Here is a 22,143-nt window from a genome sequence, read left to right as displayed (position 1 = left end):
ACAACGCGTTTCCTTGTGTGTTTTGGCCAACGTGAATTACCGTAAACGTGAATTACCGTAGACGCTCTTACCGCGCTCATGTTTGATATATTTGCCTCCCGGCAAGGAAAAGTTAAGTAAATAAATTAAAAACAATAATAAAATCAAGAGTCAGATCACGTAAACCATTCAGACTGGCTATTGTAATATCTGCGTCAGGTAAAATTACTCTCGTTCATTTCTGCACTCAATTACATAATGTTTTAATTACATATGCACCTTTATGAAAATTAAACACGGGTTTACTACAAATAAATAACTAAAGTAAAACTAAAGCAACCACACATTAACATGGTTTTGCTATACTTCACCATGGTATTTGTAGTAAAACTGTTATACTAATGGTAATCAATCCGAATGACACGCAATGCACGCATACAGAGTGTGTGACCTCTGAAACGCCCAGATGTACAAAACAGACCCTCCCACCTCTGTAATAAACACAGAGATGTTAGTCCCGTCCGAATTGGTACATGAAAATCGCAGACGTCAGGTGATAAGAATCGAAACTCAAACGTAGTTTAGAAAACTAGTCCCGTCCGAATAGGGCTATAGGCTAGTTGATACGTAGATTATTTCATATTGATAGATTACATAATGGAAGCTCCACGCAAGAGATGCCGTCCATCTGTGGTGTGGGAGTATTTCCATTTGGAAACACAAAATAAAGTGAGATGTATGTATTGTGATAGGCAGCTAGCCTACTGTAATAATACATCATCCATGATGCGCCATTTGAGGAGAACTCATCCTGCCCTTTTGGGGGGTGCAGAGGATGGTAACATTGTCCCTGTACCTAAGCCTGCTATTGACACTGCTGGACCATCTAAGCAAGGTATGCATTGTATGCAATCTAATTCAGATTACAAAGTGTTGAGATGCTGTTTAGAAAATCCATATTTTTAAATAGACTTAGGCCTATGTCAACCTAAGCCCTACAATTTAACATCCCAATCACAATTAACAATCATGTTAAAAATAGCTTCACTGAGAATATTTAAAAATAACACCTCACAAACTTAGCCACTGTATTCAATATAGTTCTATATTCATATATATATATATATATATATATATTGTAAAGGATGGGTTGTTTTGTGCGCTCAACGGATGAAAAGTGTGGGAATGGAACAGGAGGGGAAGATTTTCAAGGTTGAAAGTGATACAAACTAATGCCACTATCTCTTGGGAAAGCACAGAGAGAGTCCATCCCATAGACTTTTGAATACTGGTGTTTTTCCATTTTAGTGTAAACTGATTTAATGTGACAGATTTGATGTAACCATTTTGATGTATCCATTCCTAAGGTGCAGAATTCTGATGTCATATATTGCGAAACCTCTGAGATATTGTTAAATAGTAACTCATCTTTTTCTGTAATTAAAACGAAGTGTACCCAATTGGGAGGGGGAGCGAGCCTGGCCAGTTTGCTTTCTCTCTCACTTGGAGGGTTGTTCTTAAACCGCACCTAAATTTTAAAGTATAAAAAAGGGAGTTTCTTTTAGAAACAGTGGAAGCTCAGCCGTGGGATAAGCACGCATCACCCAGCATTCTCAGACAAGTGTCTTCTACTGTGACTGAAACGGGCTCCCCAGTCTTAAGAAAGTGAAGATGATGGCACGGCTCTGAGGTTGTATATTGGTTATAATACTTTGCTTGGGGTTTAGTTTTAGTGTATGCTCAAATTTGTGTATTATTCATTTATGATTATTATCTTTTATCCACTTACTCATGATCATTCTTATATTATGCACTGGTTTATGATTATTCTTCTTTGATGTGTTTATATTTGATTATCATTATTCTTATGCATTTACCTATGATCATTATCAGTATTATTGATATCAGCTGTGTAACAACAATAAACAGTTTTATTGCTTGATTAGTATGGTGTACGGAACTTTTATTGACCTACAAAAGGCAGAATTTGTTTGAGCAGGGGGTGCTGTGAAATAAGGGGGTGACGAGAGTGATGAGAAACACTATGATCCGAAAGCGCAACTTTTGTTAATAAAAGTTTCATTTCTTTGTTTAATATAAGTGACATTGTCTTTATTGTTGCTGCGTTTTCATTAAAAATAAATAAATAAAACAATGAACCACAAACTAAGCATTTTTTTTTTTTTTAAATGGGAAAAAACCTTACTTATTTGGGTTACAAAGGCTATATCCGTCTTATTCATTTTGTTAATAAAAGTTAGATGTTTAATACAGGCCTATGCGAATTTGCCATTGTACTATTTTATTGCTGATGTGTTTTAATTAAGGCTAATAATGAACCACAAACAATCATTTTAAAGAAAGGGGAAATCCAAAGACCGTTTATTTATTTGTGTACAATGCGGGTAAAACAGATTTCCCTATTCATATTGTTAATAAAAGTTCAAAGTTTAAGTGAATTTGTCATTGTACTGTTTTGTTGTATAGCCTTTATTATTATTATTAATAATAATAATAATAATGAGCCAAACTAAGTGTAACACTCCCAAATATAAATCAAAGGAGAGACCAAAAAGGTCCAGACTGGACAAGATAAATTTAATTGGGCAGCAATAGCAAGAAGACTCAAGCACACAACTTTAACGGATACAAAAATACACTTTTATTCTTATAAAATACGACAAATATTAAAACCTCAAGAGGGCCAAGCAGCAGGTTGAGATGATTATCACATATATATTTCAATTCGCAATGTATTTGACAAATAACAAATTACCCAGGATAAAAGAGCAACATACAGCAAGTTATTCAGCAGAGGGTTTCAACCTATTAAAGTTAATTCATGTGCCCACCAATTATACACAATTTCATTACACAGCAAACACTAGAAGTACAACAAGTCATAAGTGCATAAGTTAAATACCACACATTAATCCACAGCAAAAGAAACACTCAATACAAGCCAAAACCACTCTGGCTAACTACCTAGCCATCGTCAAAATAACAGAGTATGGTACATGAAGGACAACCTACACTAATACCCTCTGCGCACACACACTCACCTACAAACACATATACACAGATACAAACGCTGGGGGACCGGCTACAATTAATCGATCACATTAAACCAGGCCTCCCCAGCGACTAAAACACTAAATACACCCACAAATGAATTAACCATAGATACAGGCAAATAACGGGCTACTAGCCTTCTTACCCGCCACCGGACATGGGGTACAGCGTTCGTGGGAAAAACCACCGGCGGCCGCCGAACTTTAGTTGGGGAAACCCCAGAACTGCAAACTATACCTCCCAATCGCTTCGCACCCCTCGCACAAAAACAACCAGCCCACGTCCCGACACGGCGGCCTTGGCAAGAAGCTCAGCAGCCCTCACATACAAAATCCCCCCAAACAACAACAGACCTCATACCTTTATTGGTTCTACTAGAAATGCAGCACAGGTGTTTGTCTCTTTCCCCTAATGGGACATAAGGCAGATACTACGGACGCAACCACTGACGCCCCTCCCCTTGCCTAAATGAAGGGCTTACATAAGCATTTGTTTGAATTGGAAAATCCAAAAGCCTTTTATTTATTTGTTACAACGTGGATATGTCTTTATTCGTTCTGTTAATTAAAGTTTTATGTTTAATATAAGCTACTTTGTCATTGTAGTAGCCTATTGCTGATGTTGTGTGTGGGATTTATTTATTTTATTTAATTTTTTCATTAAGAGTAATACTGAATCAACCTTAAGCAATAATTTTGTTCAAAGAATAGGGAAGATCCGACGTTAAAGATCAAAATAAGTGCTGCAGATGTGAGAATGCGAGATTGCTGCTGAGATAAATAGATGCTCTCGATCTTTCTCTGCTGTATCATTGCTATGGCTGTAGAAATTGTCGTTAATTCTTGATTTGGGTACGGCACAGACATGTCACAGGTAATAATATGATCAAAAAGTCAAGGCAAATTATGATGTATATAATAATAAATAATGATTTCATCCCCAATTTTGATGAAATCATTATTTTTATTATTATCATTATGATTAACATTATTATAGTTATCATTGTTGCTAATAACATTTGTTGTCTCTATTATTATTATTATTATTATTATTAGTCTTTATTTATATATTCATTTGTTTTGGTTATTTTTGTTTTTTATTACTCTACTCATACCTGTTATCAATCAATTATGATGCAATCTCAGTTGTATGCTTCCATCCCCAACCCTAGATACAATGACACACACGCAGGCACGGGCACACGCACTCACACATACATGCTCACAGACATATGAATGCAAATACAGGAGTTAATCAGAACGGACTTGTAATGTTGGCCATCAGTATGTTTGTTTGTCCAATTGGTTCTACATTTTGGCACATGCAAATATTGTCACCTTATAAACTCTGTGTTTTTTTTTTTCCTCAGTTTTGTTTTGTTTATTTTTTCTTCTCTTTGTCTTATATGTTTGGTATATTATGTATTTGGTACATGTAAACATTGTCACATTCTTTACTTGCATAATAAAAAAAAAAAAAAAAGTCAAGGCAACAAAAGACTTCCTAAGTCAGTTTAAGTTACATTTATGCATTTAGCAGACGCTTTTATCCAAAGCAACTTACATTGCATTTAAGTTATATATATATATTTTTTTTACATTTGATCAGCTCTTGCTTTCCCTGGGAATCAAACCCATGATCTTGGCGTTGCTAGCGCCATACTCTACTATTTGAGCTACAGGAAAGCTAAAGCTAAAGGAAAGTTGAAACAAGTTTGATTCAACTTAATTCATGTTTTACTGTTGCTTATTGTCATTGTAGGCTAGGCTTCTTTTTTATTATTAATTTAAATGAATATACACATTAATAAAATGAGTTTTATGTATTTTTTGTTACAAAATTTTCATTTATTTATTTTTAACACCGCACCCCCAGCACCCCCAATTTTTTTTTGGGCTACACGCCAGGGGGTGCTGCCGCACCCTCAGCACCCCTACTTCCCGCGGTAATGCACACAGCCCAGCATCTCATGGAGGCTAAAACCATTGCTCATGTCTGAGTGGGGAATTACCTCCAAAGTTCAGTGTATGGTGACTGGCAATGCATCCAACATGATCTTAAGTGCCCAGCTACTCAACCTTCGACATATCCCATGTTTTGCACATTACCTAAATTTGATTGTGAAAAAGGCCCTAGATCAAACCCCACTCATCAATGAAATACGCCAGAAAGCCAGAAAGACAGTGGGGTTGTTTAGATCCAGCTGCAAAGCAAAGGACAAACTTGTGGAGATGCAGGGCTTGATGCGCAGACAAACTCTGAAAATGATCCAGGAGGTTGAAACGAGATGAAACAGCACTTTTGACACGCTGCAACGCTTATATGAGCAACGAGAGCCAGTGGCTGCTGCGATTTCCAATTTAAACTGTGATACTGCTCTGCTGACAAGTTCTGAGTATGACATTATTCAATAATCATTGTCATTACTGCAACCGTTTAAACTTGCAACAACAGAGTTGTCAGAGGAACAGAGAGTGTCCACCTCAAAACTTATACCACTTTACAGGATGTTGCAGCACAAGCTTGTAGAGAAAAAAAAGGCCTTGCAAAGCAGGATTCAAATGTACAATTAGGTAAGCCACAATGGCCATACTGCCAATGTCATTGGCCATAAGTGTCATATTGTTGTCATTAATATAATTAATATGCTTTGCTCCTGTTTTGCACAGGCTCACACCTGCAAGAAGGTCTGCAGTCCAGATGTGGCGGGTATGAGTCATTCAGAGCCTTGGCATTGGCTACACTGCTGGACCCAAGATTCAAAATTGTGGCTTTTGGAAATCCTGCCAAAGGCCAGGAGGCTGAAAAGCACCTCACACTGGAGTGTGCTTCGTTGATGCGTTCAAACCCACCAACTCATGTTGAGCACTTTCAATCTTCATCTAATTTTATGGAGTTATATCATCTGTGTAATTATGTAATTTCATATATGACATGAGTTTAGGCTTTGTAAGTAATTGCTATTTTCACTTTTTCAATCAGAGCCACAATGGTCAGCATCAGGTCTATCATCATCATCAAGAACACCAGCAGAAAGCCAGGTGAATCCCACACTACACACAATGCTACAGCTGATGCCACAGTGGAAGTAAAAAAGTACCTCACAGATGCATTTCTGCCCAGAATGGAAGATCCCCTAAAGTGCTGGAAGGAGAGAGCAGTCATTTTTCCTAATCTGTACATTCTAGCTAAAAAGTATCTGTGCATGCCAGCGATAAGTGTCCCTTGTGAGAGGATTTTTTCAAAGGCTGGAGAAATTCTATGTAAAAAAAGAAGTATGCTAAGTCCATCAACAGCAGAACAATTAATATTTTTAAATAAAAATCTTTATATGTAAAAAAGTGGCTTGATGTACTTTGTCTATTTTTCATTACCAAAATAACACTTATTTATTCACAAAGAGTTCATTCAGATGTCAGACCGATGTTTCAACACATAACAAGAACAGAACAATAAAAACACACATTTTAATTGTTTATTATAATTTTGTAAAGATGACTGCTTCAACCAGGATTCGAACCCAAAGAGACAGCATTCCAGCCAAGCACACTAACCACTCCCCCAAGCCACTTGGTGGAACAACTAACACAACATACGTTATAATTCGTCAATTCGCTTAACTGTTTCTTTGTCAATGCTGTTTCAGAACAATACTTGAAAGTGACCACTAGGTGTCACCATAGAGACGGGTGTCTAAATGTTTCGAAGTCTCGACACATTTGCTTCGACTGCTTCAGTGTTTCACGAAACCTCGCTCTGCCCACCACTAGCCATCACTATTTAGTAGATGCTTTTACACAAAGCAACTTACAAATGAGGAGTTTTAGAGCCCAATAATTAAACCCTTGCTGGAGCCAGGTGAAAAACCAGAACAGCTCCTGGAATTAACTTTTATATCTGTGCTGTGGTGCATCATGGGATGTGGGAGAAACCAATGTAGAGCATAAAATGGATTTTTGTTGTTTTAAAATTTAGTTACTGGAACTATGCATAAATGGCTTTTGAATAATAATTTGTTGATTAAGGCATGTACCAAATTTTTTATAATCTTGAGATTTGGTTGTTTGGTGAATGTAATTCTTGGTTGCTTGCATCCCCATCAATGGTTGTGTCCATGAGTATAAATATGCTCATGAGCTGAACTTTCACAGGATTGTCAGTGTAAGATGGAGGTTGGAAAGCATGTAACCTGCACGAGATTGAAATCATTGTGAGTGGTAATATTTTTTTTATATGGCATTTTTTACTTTTTAATTTTTTTTATTTTTATTTATTCCTTTATTTAACCAGGGGAGGTCATATTGAGTCTATAGTCTCTTTTGCAAATGATCCCTGGCCAAGAAAGGCAACACTTAAAATTTAAATAAAATAAATTTGGAAAAAAAGAAACCTCATCAACAACAAACAAAACATACCACATTACATAATGACATAGCAACACTACAAAAACCATACCACAACACCTAACAAAAACAAATTAAATACAACAATAAACAAAATATAACATAATAACCAAGACATCATTCAACAAGCAGTATAAAAAAGCCACAAACAAAAACAAAACAGTAACCTATATACAATCACACTTATAGCTGAAGGTTTCTGTGATATATGATTTAAAATCATTAAGTGTAATAAAAGTTCTTAACTTCAACTGTTTCTGCAAAGCATTCCAAGTTGAAGGGGCATTGTAACGGAAAGCAATTTTACCAAATTCAGATTTTACAACAGGTATAGTAAAAAGAATGCTGTTTTTAGACCAAAGATTGTACCTACTGTTTTCTACAAAAGAGAAAACTGATAAATAAGAGGGCAATAATCCTATCACTGCCTTATAAATAAAGATAAGCCAGTGATGCTGTCTACGAATTGAGAGTGGAGGCCAACCTGATAAACTATATAAACTACAGTGATGTGTAGAATACTCAGCCTTAATGACAAAGCGTAGGGCAGAATGGTAAACCGAATCCAGTGAGCGTAATACAGACTTTGCTGCATGCATATAAAGAATATCTCCATAGTCTACAACAGACAAAAAAGTAGCAGCAACAAGTTCCTTTCTTACTTTTAAATTAAAACAAGCCTTATTTCTGTAATAAAAACTTAATTTAACTCTCATCTTTTTTACCAAGTTATCTACATGGGGTTTAAATGAGAGCTTTTCATCTAATAAAAAACCCAAGTAATTATAACATGACACTCTTTCAATTTCCTGGTCATATAGAGTAACAATTTGAGGCAAATCCTGTACCTTACTAGAGTGAGTAAATAACATAAATGTAGTCTTTTTAGAATTTAGTACCAATTTTAATTTAAATAGATTTTTTTGTAGAATTATAAATGCATCCTGCAATTTCTTTGATGCCTCATATGGAGATCTAGCAGTACTGTATATGATAGTATCATCTGCATAGAGATGTACAGCTGCATCTATATTTGTACAAATATCATTTATGTAGATCGTAAACAACAAAGGCCCTAATATGGAACCTTGAGGGACTCCAGCTATTAATTCTGCCTACCCTGACATAATGCCTTCACAAGTGACACACTGATATCTACTAGACAGATAATTCTTAAACCATTCAATAGCATTAACAGACAACCCAATTTTAGACAGACATTTTAACAAAATGGTGTGATCAACCATATCAAAGGCTTTCGAAAGATCAATAAATAATGCTGCACAAGATTCTTTACAATCAATAGCACTAACAATATCATCAACTACCTTAGTGGCTGCTGTGATGGTGCTATGCCCTTTCCTAAAACCTGATTGAAAAGGAATAAGTATATTATTTACTGTTAAGAAATCCTTTAACTGATCACTAACCAAAGACTCAAAAATTTTAGCTAATACTGAGAGTTTTTAGATAGGACGATAATTGTCCATAATAGTTGGGTCCCCATTTTTAAAAAGTGGTGTTACATACGCTGTCTTCCAAGATCGGGGTATAATATTTTGTTCCAAAGATAAATTAAAAATATAAGTTATTGGTTCAACAATAATGTTAGCCACAAGTTTCAAAAGGAAAGGGTCAAGCCCATCAGGCCCAGCTGACTTTTTACAATTTATATTTCGCAATGTGAATAAGACCTTCTCCCTTGAGATTGGCTCAAAAATAAAAAGGTTCGAACCCCAAGCATTGGGGAGAAATAACCCTGGAGATGAAAGATGTTCTAGCGCTGACTTAAAAAGAAGTCCAGCAGAGGCAAAACGATTATTAAAAAATTCAACGATCTTTTTTATCAGTAATTTGCACATTAACATTTAAAAGTTTAGGAAGAGCTGAAAATGAAGAATTTTGTACTGTTTCCATTGAATTAATAACTCTCCAAAATTTAGCTGGGTTTTTAAATTTCTCGTCGTCTCATCAAGGTAGAACTGTGACTTAGCTTTACGTATTTGTGTGGTACATTTATTTCTTAAATATCTAAATTTGACCCAATCATTTTCTTGCCCAGATTTCCTTGCCCTTGCCCAGGCCAAATCCCGTTTATGCAAGAGAGTGGATAATGCATCAGAAAACCAGAGATTATTCCTCCCCTTTGCTTTTAACTTTCTCAGGGGTGCATGTTTATTTAAAATACCCATGAATGAATCCTTAAAATATGACCACGCCAATTCAACATCAGGAATTAAACAAACCTTTTTCCAATCAAAATGAAAAATATCATGGATAAAAGCTTGCTGATTAAATGATTTGAAATACCTTTTCTCCACAATTCGTGGCACTGTCTTTAAGTTTGCAATTTCTAATCATACCAATAACACAATGGTCACTTATATCATTTGAAAAAATACCTATTTGTGTGCATTTATCTGGATTATTAGTTAAGATCAAATCTATTAATGTGGACTTTTTTTGAGTCCTTTGCGTTTGGACGAGTGGGAGCATTTATTACTTGAGTTAAATTTACAGAATCACAATAATCTTTAAGGTCCCTTGAAACATCTGTCAACCAATTCCAGTTCAAATCACCAAGAAGAATAATTTCTTTCTGATGCACAATATCTGCAAGTGCAGTTGAAAGTATAGATAAGGCTTCCTTATTAGCTGAAGGGGGTCTATAGCAGCAAGCAACAGTTAGTCTAGTATTTCCTAATTTTAAATCAATAGCCAACATTTCGAGGCACTTAGGAACAGTCATAGACTTTATCAAAATAGCATTTAGTCTACAGATATAACGACACCCCCTCCTTTGCTCTTTCTATCTACACGAAAGTAACCATCTTCATTGTAACCATCAATGGCAATATCATTATCTGAGAGGGTTTTCTTCAACCACGTCTCTGATATGGCAATAATATCTGCCTTCGTAGACACCGCCCATATTCTAATAAAATCAATTTTAGGCATCAAACTACGGACATTCAAATGAATAACTTTCAAACCAGGTCGACCTAAACTTAGAGGGAACATACAAACATTCAGGTTCAGGACCTGGGTTTGATTGAACATTTCCTGCCATAAGTAACATCAATATGAGACAACGTTGCCACACATGTTTCATACTCACACAAACATTTCAACGAGTCAAATGACTTCACATTTAGATGACAATTTTTATTGAACCAAAAACAAGTAAACTAAAGAAAGGTCAACTTTAAGTCCATATAGAGACAGTTTGCAAAACTCCTGTGTAGGAGTGTATGTGTGCAATGTACATTTTGACGGTGCGTATGAAGCGACAAACAACGACCTTGTTAGGGGATTAGTAGTGGACCCAAAAAAATACAGAAACACAAGTGGATACGTTTTTAGAAAGTTTATTTTCAGTTTCCTTAATGTTAAGGTTCTCAGGATACTGGCAAGTCTTCTCCACGCCAAGGAGTGGCGACAATGAGGTGAACAATAGGTCAGTGATGAGAGTAGATGATCAGAGGAAACTCTAGAAGATAGCAGGCTAGTTGAGCACTTCCAAGCAGGAACTGAGTGAACTGGCTTACTGGTATCACCTGGATCAATACAACTGACAGGGTCTTAGGTGGTCTTTTGAGGTGGATAAGGTGACCAGCTTGGGAATTGAACCCTGGTCTACCACATGACAGGCAGAGACGTAGTCCACTGTTCCACACAGGACAGTCTACCAGAGTGTTCTCGAAGATGTTCTGAGGAGTAATAGCAGAGTAGCGAACAAACAGTTCCGAAGACAACACAATCCAATCTCCTTTATCCTTTTCCAGTCCCAAATCCAAAACAATAATTCCACAATCCAAATCACAATGAACTGACAATCCAGTTTCCAGAGCAGCAGATAAAGAGAGTCAAACTTACTGACTCTTGATGGGGGTTCAGGCAGAGAGAGAAAAACTGATTCCAGGCAGGGTCAAGTTCACACAGGCTTCAAGGATCAGATTCAGGAACTGACTGGAATGTTCACCAATGAGTTGATGAGACAATCTGGCAGAGAGGTAAGAGTGAGACTGGCTTATATAGTTAGTGAGACAGGTGAAACCAATGAGGATAATTAACGAGGAATTATGAGATCAGGAACAAGTAGCTGGATGCTGGCTGATGAAATAAGAATTTAGCAGGAAGTGGTAACAGAATCATGACAGACCTTGGTATATTAGGTGCATTATTGTCCATATAACAAGTCTTTAAATCTAAAAGACAAAGACAAAATAACCATATTACCTGTAATGCACTCATGGCAAACAGACTATTGGAAGACCGTCCATGGTAGATTCAAAACAATCGACGCCATAATCAGCTGGATATTCTATCCGTAAGCCTATACGACAATATGGGAATTGTGTTTGGGCAAAGGGAATGGGAAATGGGGAAAGGAAGGGTTAGCTGGTGTTTAAACAGGGAAACTCCCAGATGTAGCACTCCAGGCAGACAAGCAGATCATAGATTTAATTTATGAATTTATGTTTAATTTATTTTACTTATTTTAGTACCTGTACACCAACACAAATGAATGACTTTGATAATGTCCATTATTTATATAAAATATAATAAACAAAGAATCAGTTGTAGAACCAGATGTGAAACCACTGGCTGTAATGGAACATAACACTTTGGAAGGTGTTATTTATTTTTATGACCACTAGATGGCCACAGCATAAACAGTTTTAAAAAGCTTCAAGTAATGAACCTTTTTCCGATACAATTGTGTTGAAAGCTTAGCTGGTTCAGAACGCTTCACTTCGCTATCACTATTTAGTAGATGCCTTTTCTCAAAGCACCTTACAAATGAGGAGTTTTAGAGCCCAATAATTAAACCCTTGCTGGAGCCAGGTGAAAAACCAGAGCAGCTCCTGGAATTAACTTATATCTGTGCTGTGGTGCATCATGGTATGTGGGAGAAACCAAAATAGAGCACAAAATGGATTTTTGTTGTTTTAAAATTTAGTTACTGGAACTATGCATAAATGGCTGTTGAATAATAATTTGTTGATTAATGCATGTACCAAATTTTTTATAATCTTGAGATTTGGTTGTTTGGTGAATGTAATTCCTGGTTGCTTGCATCCCCATCGATGGTTTTGTCCATGAGTATAAATGCTCATGAGCTGAAATTTCACAGGATTGTCAGTGTAAGATGGAGGTTGGAGAGCGTGTAACCTGCACGTGATTGAAATCATTGTGAGTGGGAATTTTTTTTTTTTATCTGGCATTTTTTACTTGTGCTTTTTTCTTGTAATTATTTACCCTGCTTCTATAGTTGTGACTTTAATGGTACTAAAACATCTAACCTGGAGTGGTCAACATCAGACCTGCAGAGTTCAGCTCCAATCCTAATCAATCATACCTGAACCAACCAATCAAGGTCTAAGGGCTTCTGGAAAGCTACAGGTGAGTTTTTGCGTGTGTGTGACCCGGATGTTAAGAGTTGCATCAAGAGAAATCGCCCCAGAGGAGAGTATTCAGTGTCTATTGTGAATGTATATTTTCATAACTGTGCTTCAGTTTATCACTACAGTATCTTTTTTTTTTCTTTTTTTCTCCATTTCAGTTAAAACGTAATGCTGGCACGTTCTGAAGGAACTTGATTCTTCTTTTCTTCAGAAAACGATCTGTGAGCTTGAGGATTAAAAGCTCATTGCAATTTCAAATGTTTAGTTGTTTCTGGACATGGGTGTGGAACATTCAGAAATTTACCCACACAAAGCTTGTATAGGTTTATTTGTATGTTTATTTGGTTCTGAGAAGTGTTGAATCATAATGGTTTAAATTGTGTATACAGACAAAATACAGTGGTTGCATTAACCATTTTGGTTAAAGTCTTGATATTCAACATCCTCAATGTTGTTCTTATTGTACAAACTGCGTGTTCTGATGTGTCCTTTTTAAAATGTCATCTCAAATTGTCAGCAGTCCCTCTTTCCAACACCTGGTGAGGTAATAGTCCTCCAAAGATTTGACTAAACCTCCATTACAATGTTTACAGCATTGTGTGTTGACTTTACTTGGTCAACAGCTTAAAATGCCTCGAAGCTCCAATATCAGATAGAAGGGGCATTCCCAAACCTAGTGACAAGAAAAGTTTGAGATCTGTCTAGCAATGTGCGCACTAAAGTGTTTCCGGGTTCATTCATGTCAATTTAATTCCTGTAACTGTGTGTTTGCGTTTTGAATTGATGCACTCCACATGTCTGCATATTTAATTAAATTTAAACCATGCTTAAATGTCCTTTTGCTGCTCACTGTATTTCATCTGTCAAATATAAAGGACTCCCTTCAGTTCAAAGATGGCTCTGATTTTCACAAGCAGCTCACAGCGTTCCTGTTGCACCTCTAGAAACCTCAGTTAGAAATGCAGCTTTTAATTGTTTACTTTGTTCCTGTGAGGTACTGACAGTGTTAAAGATTCTCCTGGAAAATCAACAGCTGCTGAGGTGATTCCTTCTGTGATTCTTAATATCCACAACACCGTACATATTGTTGTCTTTACTGGGTCAAACCATGTTCCCCAGAAAGCCTTTTGGTGGAGAATATGATCCTCTATTGCAGTCAATGCTAGGTAGTGGTAGAGTCAGTCACCTGCAGGTGCAAATCCACGGCTGCCACGGATATCAGGAGACAGCTGCTGTCGGCTCATCTTTGGCTGGACTGAGACCTTGATTCTACCAGAGGATATGACTTCACTTTCTTCCAGACCACACACACCAAACAATTATGTTTGCTTTCTGTAATATCTTAAAATATTCATTATTATTTTATTCATTATTATTTTTTTTTTTTAATTTATAAAGCTCTGTATTTTTTATTTTTATTTTTTTTTTATTATAAATGTCTGTCTGGCATTGTGGTTTGCATGCTGACATCTGTAACCACACTCAACTCAGCTTGGACTTCAATATTTGTTCTTTTCTAATGTTCAAGCTTTTCTAGTCTCATTTGCACGTTTCAATTTTGAGAGTGTGGAGTTTTCTTTGTAAAAATATCCCTTTGATTGTGCATTTGTATGTATGCCTTTTTGATCTTGTATTATTGCTGTATATACATACAAACATGGATCCTTCTGTCTCACAAGTTCACCTTGAACGGGTTTCCTTTTAAAATACCTGGAAATTTGCTCTTTCATGCAATTCGTTTGAGTTTTGTGGTTTACATTTAACCCTAATGTCTAATACCGTCTTCCAGGTGAGCTGGACCCCTCACTATAAAAAAAAATCAAAAGTTGACAACTTAAAAGTTTAAGGCAACCAGCTTCAGCAGATCTTTTGCATTTTCTCAACTTGTTTTTGTAGGTGGTTTTATTTATTTTTTTTATTTGCACCGTGATTTTTAGTCAAGATGGATGTGCTCCTGTCCTGTTTCTTAATGGCAGCTCACTTGTATTCTTTGAGACTGATGTAGGTGAGTCCAGATGTTGTCTTTCTCCAGAATCAAGATATATTAGGCTTGTCTGCTCTTTGAACTCATGAATTATTGTTTTTTTTGTTTTTTTGCCTCTTATTTAACCTTTTTATTCCTTGTCTATTTCTCCTTTATTTTGCCTATTTGTATTATGTCTTTATGCTCCTTTTTCATTTTTATGCTATTACTATCTAGGGTGTGCACTATCACATGGTCCAGGTAGACTGGTCCCTAGAACATGGTCCAGGTAGACTGCACCCTAGATATATTGCTCCATAGAACATAGTCCAGGTAGACCGCTCTCTTGGTAGACCGCTCTCTTGGTAGACCGCTCTCTTGGTAGACCGCTCTCTTGGTAGACATAGTCCAGGTAGGCTGCTCCGCTGGTAGGCTGCTCCCTAGAACATGGTCCAGGTAGACTGCTCTCTCGGTAGGCTGCTCCCTAGAACATGGTCCAGGTAGACTGCTCTCTCGGTAGGCTGCTCCCTAGAACATGGTCCAGGTAGACTGCTCTCTCGGTAGACTGCTCCCTAGAACATGGTCCAGGTAGACTGCTCTCTCGGTAGACTGCTCCCTAGAACATGGTCCAGGTAGACTGCTCTCTCGGTAGACTGCTCCCTAGAGCACTATGAATTACCATTGTTTATGAAATGTGCTATATAAATAAACTTGCCTTGCCTCAGTGTAAAAGTATGTCTTGTAGTTTGCATGTAAGCGGTCTTTGTATCCATTTGTATTTAATTGTACTTTATTTATTTTTTATTTTTTTTTAAATACTTCATATTTTGGTGCTTGGACCTCTCTTGATTTGGCCCTTGTGTTTAAATGTTTAATTCCCCATTTTGTATGGTGTACTTCTGCACTTTGTATGCCCCTTTTAGGTTGAGTGTACTTATTTCTTAATTTCATTTTGACTTGTTCTATTGCTTTTGCTGTTACATGCTATGCATTTTGTGTTAATGGTTTTAGGTTTGTTTACTTTTAATTGCACTAATATTAAAACGACTAGGCTTGCAATTAGTTTTGTGTCTTGTAGCATTTTTCTTTACTCCGCTAATGCAGTAAGGACACAAGTCACTGACAGTGATTCCGAAGCCTCATTCTGGTGTGTGGTTGTTGATACTGCTTCAGGTGCATAAAATGATGTTCATTTGTAACCACACTGAACTCAGCTTGGACTTGAATACTTGTTCTTTTCTGATGGAAATAACCTATCTAGGGTGCGCCCTATCTTTTTTTCAATTTATTTATTAGGGTGCACCCTAGATAGTGCAATAAATGTAGGGTGATCCCTATTTTTTTTTTATTTAATTTTTTTTATTAGGTCACACCCTAGATAATAAATATAATAAAATAAAAATAAAAGAATAAATAAAATATATTTATTACCCTAGATTTATTGCACAATCTAGTGTGCACACTAATAAATAAAAAAATAAATAAAATGAAAAATAAAGTGTATTCATTACCCTAAAAGACTGCCTAAAAGACTGCCCTAAAAGACTACTAAAAGACTACTAAAAGACTACCCTAAAAGACTACCCCTAAAAGACTACCCCTAAAAGACTACCCTAAAAGACTACCCCTAAAAGACTACCCCTAAAAGACTGCCTAAAAGACTGCCCTAAAAGACTACCCTAAAAAGACTGCTCTCTCGGTAGACTGCTCCCTTGGTAGACTGCTCCCTAGAACATGGTCCAGGTAGACTGCTCTCTCGGTAGACTGCTCCCTTGGTAGACTGCTCCCTTGGTAGACTGCTCCCTTGGTAGACTGCTCCCTTGGTAGACTGCTCCCTTGGTAGACTGCTCCCTTGGTAGACTGCTCCCTTGGTAGACTGCTCCCTTGGTAGACTGCTCCCTTGGTAGACTGCTCCCTTGGTAGACTGCTCCCTTGGTAGACTGCTCCCTTGGTAGACTGCTCCCTTGGTAGACTGCTCCCTTGGTAGACTGCTCCCTTGGTAGACTGCTCCCTTGGTAGACTGCTCCCTTGGTAGACTGCTCCCTTGGTAGACTGCTCCCTAGAACATGGTCCAGGTAGACTGCTCTCTCGGTAGACTGCTCCCTTGGTAGACTGCTCCCTAGAACATGGTCCAGGTAGACTGCTCTCTCGGTAGACTGCTCCCTTGGTAGACTGCTCCCTTGGTAGACTGCTCCCTTGGTAGACTGCTCCCTTGGTAGACTGCTCCCTAGAACATGGTCCAGGTAGACTGCTCTCTCGGTAGACTGCTCCCTTGGTAGACTGCTCCCTTGGTAGACTGCTCCCTTGGTAGACTGCTCCCTAGAACATGGTCCAGGTAGACTGCTCTCTCGGTAGACTGCTCCCTAGAACATGGTCCAGGTAGACTGCTCTCTCGGTAGACTGCTCCCTTGGTAGACTGCTCCCTTGGTAGACTGCTCCCTAGAACATGGTCCAGGTAGACTGCTCTCTCGGTAGACTGCTCCCTTGGTAGACTGCTCCCTAGAACATGGTCCAGGTAGACTGCTCTCTCGGTAGACTGCTCCCTTGGTAGACTGCTCCCTAGAACATGGTCCAGGTAGACTGCTCTCTCGGTAGGCTGCTCCCTAGAACATGGTCCAGGTAGACTGCTCTCTCGGTAGGCTGCTCCCTAGAACATGGTCCAGGTAGACTGCTCTCTCGGTAGGCTGCTCCCTAGAACATGGTCCAGGTAGACTGCTCTCTCGGTAGGCTGCTCCCTAGAACATGGTCCAGGTAGACTGCTCCCTAGAACATGGTCCAGGTAGACTGCTCCCTAGAACATGGTCCAGGTAGACTGCTCTCTCGGTAGACTGCTCCCTAGAACATGGTCCAGGTAGACTGCTCTCTCGGTAGACTGCTCCCTTGGTAGACTGCTCCCTAGAACATGGTCCAGGTAGACTGCTCCCTAGAACATGGTCCAGGTAGACTGCTCTCTCGGTAGACTGCTCCCTTGGTAGACTGCTCCCTTGGTAGACTGCTCCCTAGAACATAGTCCAGGTAGACTGCTCCCTTGAACATAGTCCAGGTAGACTGCTCCCTTGGTAGACTGCTCCATAGGTAGACTGCTCCCTAGAACATAGTCCAGGTAGACTGCTCCCTTGAACATGGTCCGGGTAGACTGCTCCCTTGAACATGGTCCAGGTAGACTGCTCCCTTGGTAGACTGCTCCCTAGAACATGGTCCGGGTAGACTGCTCCCTTGAACATGGTCCAGGTAGACTGCTCTCTCGGTAGACTGCTCCCTTGGTAGACTGCTCCCTTGGTAGACTGCTCCCTTGGTAGACTGCTCCCTTGGTAGACTGCTCCCTTGGTAGACTGCTCCCTTGAACATGGTCCGGGTAGACTGCTCCCTTGAACATGGTCCAGGTAGACTGCTCCCTTGGTAGACTGCTCCCTAGGTGGACTGCTCCCTAGAACATAGTCCAGGTAGACTGCTCCCTAGAACATAGTCCAGGTAGACTGCTCCCTTGATAGACTGCTCCCTTGATAGACTGCTCCCTAGAACATAGTCCAGGTAGACTGCTCCCTAGAACATAGTCCAGGTAGACTGCTCCCTAGAACATAGTCCAGGTAGACTGCTCCCTTGGTAGACTGCTCCCTAGAACATAGTCCAGGTAGACTGCTCCCTTGGTAGACTGCTCCCTAGAACATAGTCCAGGTAGACTGCTCCCTAGAACATAGTCCAGGTAGACTGCTCCCTTGGTAGACTGCTCCCTTGGTAGACTGCTCCCTAGAACATAGTCCAGGTAGACTGCTCCCTAGAACATAGTCCAGGTAGACTGCTCCCTAGAACATAGTCCAGGTAGACTGCTCCCTTGGTAGACTGCTCCCTTGATAGACTGCTCCCTAGAACATAGTCCAGGTAGACTGCTCCCTTGATAGACTGCTCCCTTGGTAGACTGCTCCCTTGGTAGACTGCTCCCTTGGTAGACTGCTCCCTAGAACATAGTCCAGGTAGACTGCTCCCTTGGTAGACTGCTCCCTAGGTAGACTGCTCCCTAGAACATAGTCCAGGTAGACTGCTCCCTTGGTAGACTGCTCCATAGGTAGACTGCTCCCTAGAACATAGTCCAGGTAGACTGCTCCCTTGATAGACTGCTCCCTTGGTAGACTGCTCCCTTGGTAGACTGCTCCCTTGGTAGACTGCTCCCTAGAACATAGTCCAGGTAGACTGCTCCCTTGGTAGACTGCTCCCTAGAACATAGTCCAGGTAGACTGCTCCCTTGGTAGACTGCTCCCTTGGTAGACTGCTCCCTTGATAGACTGCTCCCTTGAACATAGTCCAGGTAGACTGCTCCCTTGGTAGACTGCTCCGTAGGTAGACTGCTCCCTAGAACATAGTCCAGGTAGACTGCTCCCTTGGTAGACTGCTCCCTAGAACATAGTCCAGGTAGACTGCTCCCTTGGTAGACTGCTCCCTTGGTAGACTGCTCCCTTGGTAGACTGCTCCCTTGGTAGACTGCTCCCTTGGTAGACTGCTCCCTTGGTAGACTGCTCCCTTGGTAGACTGCTCCCTTGGTAGACTGCTCCCTAGAACATAGTCCAGGTAGACTGCTCCCTAGAACATAGTCCAGGTAGACTGCTCCCTTGAACATAGTCCAGGTAGACTGCTCCCTTGGTAGACTGCTCCCTTGGTAGACTGCTCCCTTGGTAGACTGCTCCCTAGAACATAGTCCAGGTAGACTGCTCCCTTGGTGGACTGCTCCCTTGGTGGACTGCTCCCTAGACCATAGTCCAGGTAGACTGCTCCCTTGGTGGACTGCTCCCTTGGTGGACTGCTCCCTTGGTGGACTGCTCCCTAGAACATAGTCCAGGTAGACTGCTCCCTTGGTGGACTGCTCCCTTGGTGGACTGCTCCCTTGGTGGACTGCTCCCTTGGTAGACTGCTCCCTAGGTAGACTGCTCCCTAGAACATAGTCCAGGTAGACTGCTCCCTTGGTAGACTGCTCCCTAGAACATAGTCCAGGTAGACTGCTCCCTAGAACATAGTCCAGGTAGACTGCTCCCTTGGTAGACTGCTCCCTTGGTAGACTGCTCCCTTGGTAGACTGCTCCCTTGGTAGACTGCTCCCTTGGTAGACTGCTCCCTTGGTAGACTGCTCCCTAGAATATATAGTCCAGGTAGACTGCTCCCTTGGTAGACTGCTCCCTTGGTAGACTGCTCCCTTGATAGACTGCTCCCTTGTTAGACTGCTCCCTAGAACATAGTCCAGGTAGACTGCTCCCTAGAACATAGTCCAGGTAGACTGCTCCCTTGATAGACTGCTCCCTTGATAGACTGCTCCCTAGAACATAGTCCAGGTAGACTGCTCCCTTGGTAGACTGCTCCCTTGGTAGACTGCTCCCTTGGTAGACTGCTCCCTTGGTAGACTGCTCCCTTGGTAGACTGCTCCCTAGAACATAGTCCAGGTAGACTGCTCCCTAGAACATAGTCCAGGTAGACTGCTCCCTAGAACATAGTCCAGGTAGACTGCTCCCTTGGTAGACTGCTCCCTAGAACATAGTCCAGGTAGACTGCACCCTAAAAGACTGCCCTAAAAGACTGCCCTAAAAGACTACCCCTAAAAGACTGCCCTAAAAGACTGCCCTAAAAAGACTCCCTAAAAAGACTCCCTAAAAAGACTGCCCTAAAAGACTGCCCTAAAAGACTGCCCTAAAAGACTGCCCTAAAAGACTGCCCTAAAAGACTGCCCTAAAAGACTGCCCTAAAAGACTGCCCTAAAAAGACTGCCCTAAAAAGACTGCCCTAAAAGACTGCCCTAAAAGACTGCCCTAAAAGACTGCCCTAAAAGACTACCCCTAAAAGACTACCCTAAAAGACTGCCTAAAAAGACTACTAAAAGACTACCCTAAAAGACTGCCTAAAAAGACTGCCCTAAAAGACTGCCCTAAAAAGACTGCCCTAAAAGACTGCCCTAAAAGACTGCCCTAAAAGACTACCCTAAAAGACTAAAAGACTACTAAAAGACTACCCTAAAAGACTGCCCTAAAAGACTGCCCTAAAAAGACTACCCCTAAAAGACTACCCTAAAAGACTGCCCTAAAAAGACTGCCCTAAAAGACTGCCCTAAAAGACTACCCTAAAAGACTGCCCTAAAAGACTGCCCTAAAAGACTGCCCTAAAAGACTGCCCTAAAAGACTGCCCTAAAAGACTGCCCTAAAAGACTGCCCTAAAAGACTGCCCTAAAAAGACTACTAAAAGACTACCCTAAAAGACTGCCCTAAAAGACTGCCCTAAAAGACTACCCTAAAAGACTGCCCTAAAAGACTACCCCTAAAAGACTACCCTAAAAGACTGCCTAAAGACTGCCCTAAAAAGACTGCCCTAAAAGACTGCCCTAAAAGACTGCCCTAAAAAGACTGCCTAAAGACTGCCCTAAAAAGACTACTCCCTAAAAAGACTGCCCTAAAAGACTGCCCTAAAAGACTGCCCTAAAAGACTGCCCTAAAAAGACTACCCTAAAAGACTGCCCTAAAAGACTACCCTAAAAGACTGCCCTAAAAGACTACCCTAAAAGACTACTCCCTAAAAAGACTACCTAAAAGACTACCCTAAAAGACTACCCTAAAAGACTAAAAGACTAAAAGACTACTAAAAGACTACCCTAAAAGACTGCCCTAAAAGACTGCCCTAAAAAGACTAAAAGACTACTAAAAGACTACCCTAAAAGACTAAAAGACTACCCCTAAAAGACTACCCTAAAAGACTGCCCTAAAAAGACTACTAAAAGACTACCCCTAAAAGACTACCCTAAAAGACTACCCTAAAAGACTACCCTAAAAGACTAAAAGACTACCCCAAAAGACTACCCTAAAAGACTACCCTAAAAGACTACCCTAAAAGACTACCCCAAAAGACTACCCTAAAAGACTACTAAAAGACTACCCTAAAAAGACTACCCTAAAAGACTACCTAAAAGACTACCCTAAAAGACTACCCTAAAAGACTACCCTAAAAGACTACCCTAAAAGACTACCCTAAAAGACTACCCTAAAAGACTACCCTAAAAGACTACTAAAAGACTACCCTAAAAGACTACCCTAAAAGACTACCCTAAAAGACTACCCTAAAAGACTACCCTAAAAGACTACCCTAAAAGACTACCCTAAAAGACTACCCTAAAAGACTACCCCTAAAAGACTACCCTAAAAGACTACCCCAAAAGACTACCCTAAAAGACTACCCTAAAAGACTACCCTAAAAGACTACCCTAAAAGACTACCCTAAAAGACTACCCCAAAAGACTACCCTAAAAGACTACCCTAAAAGACTACCCTAAAAGACTACCCCAAAAAGACTA

General features: G+C 39.9%; 1 long non-coding RNA gene across 1 annotated transcript; it reads left to right on the top strand.

The window, feature by feature from the left end:
- Positions 1-1,558: 1,558 nt before the first annotated feature.
- Positions 1,559-6,590, top strand: LOC131521917 (uncharacterized). Its single transcript, XR_009266397.1, has 3 exons — positions 1,559-1,669; positions 5,721-5,911; positions 6,034-6,590. It is a non-coding gene; the product is annotated as an uncharacterized LOC131521917 (long non-coding RNA).
- Positions 6,591-22,143: the final 15,553 nt, after the last annotated feature.

Source organism: Onychostoma macrolepis, chromosome 16 (assembly GCF_012432095.1).
Source record: "Onychostoma macrolepis isolate SWU-2019 chromosome 16, ASM1243209v1, whole genome shotgun sequence".
Classification (NCBI taxonomy): Eukaryota; Metazoa; Chordata; class Actinopteri; order Cypriniformes; family Cyprinidae; genus Onychostoma; species Onychostoma macrolepis.
The sequence above is the reverse complement of the archived record's forward strand: the minus strand, read 5'-3'. Positions and strand labels throughout refer to the sequence as shown.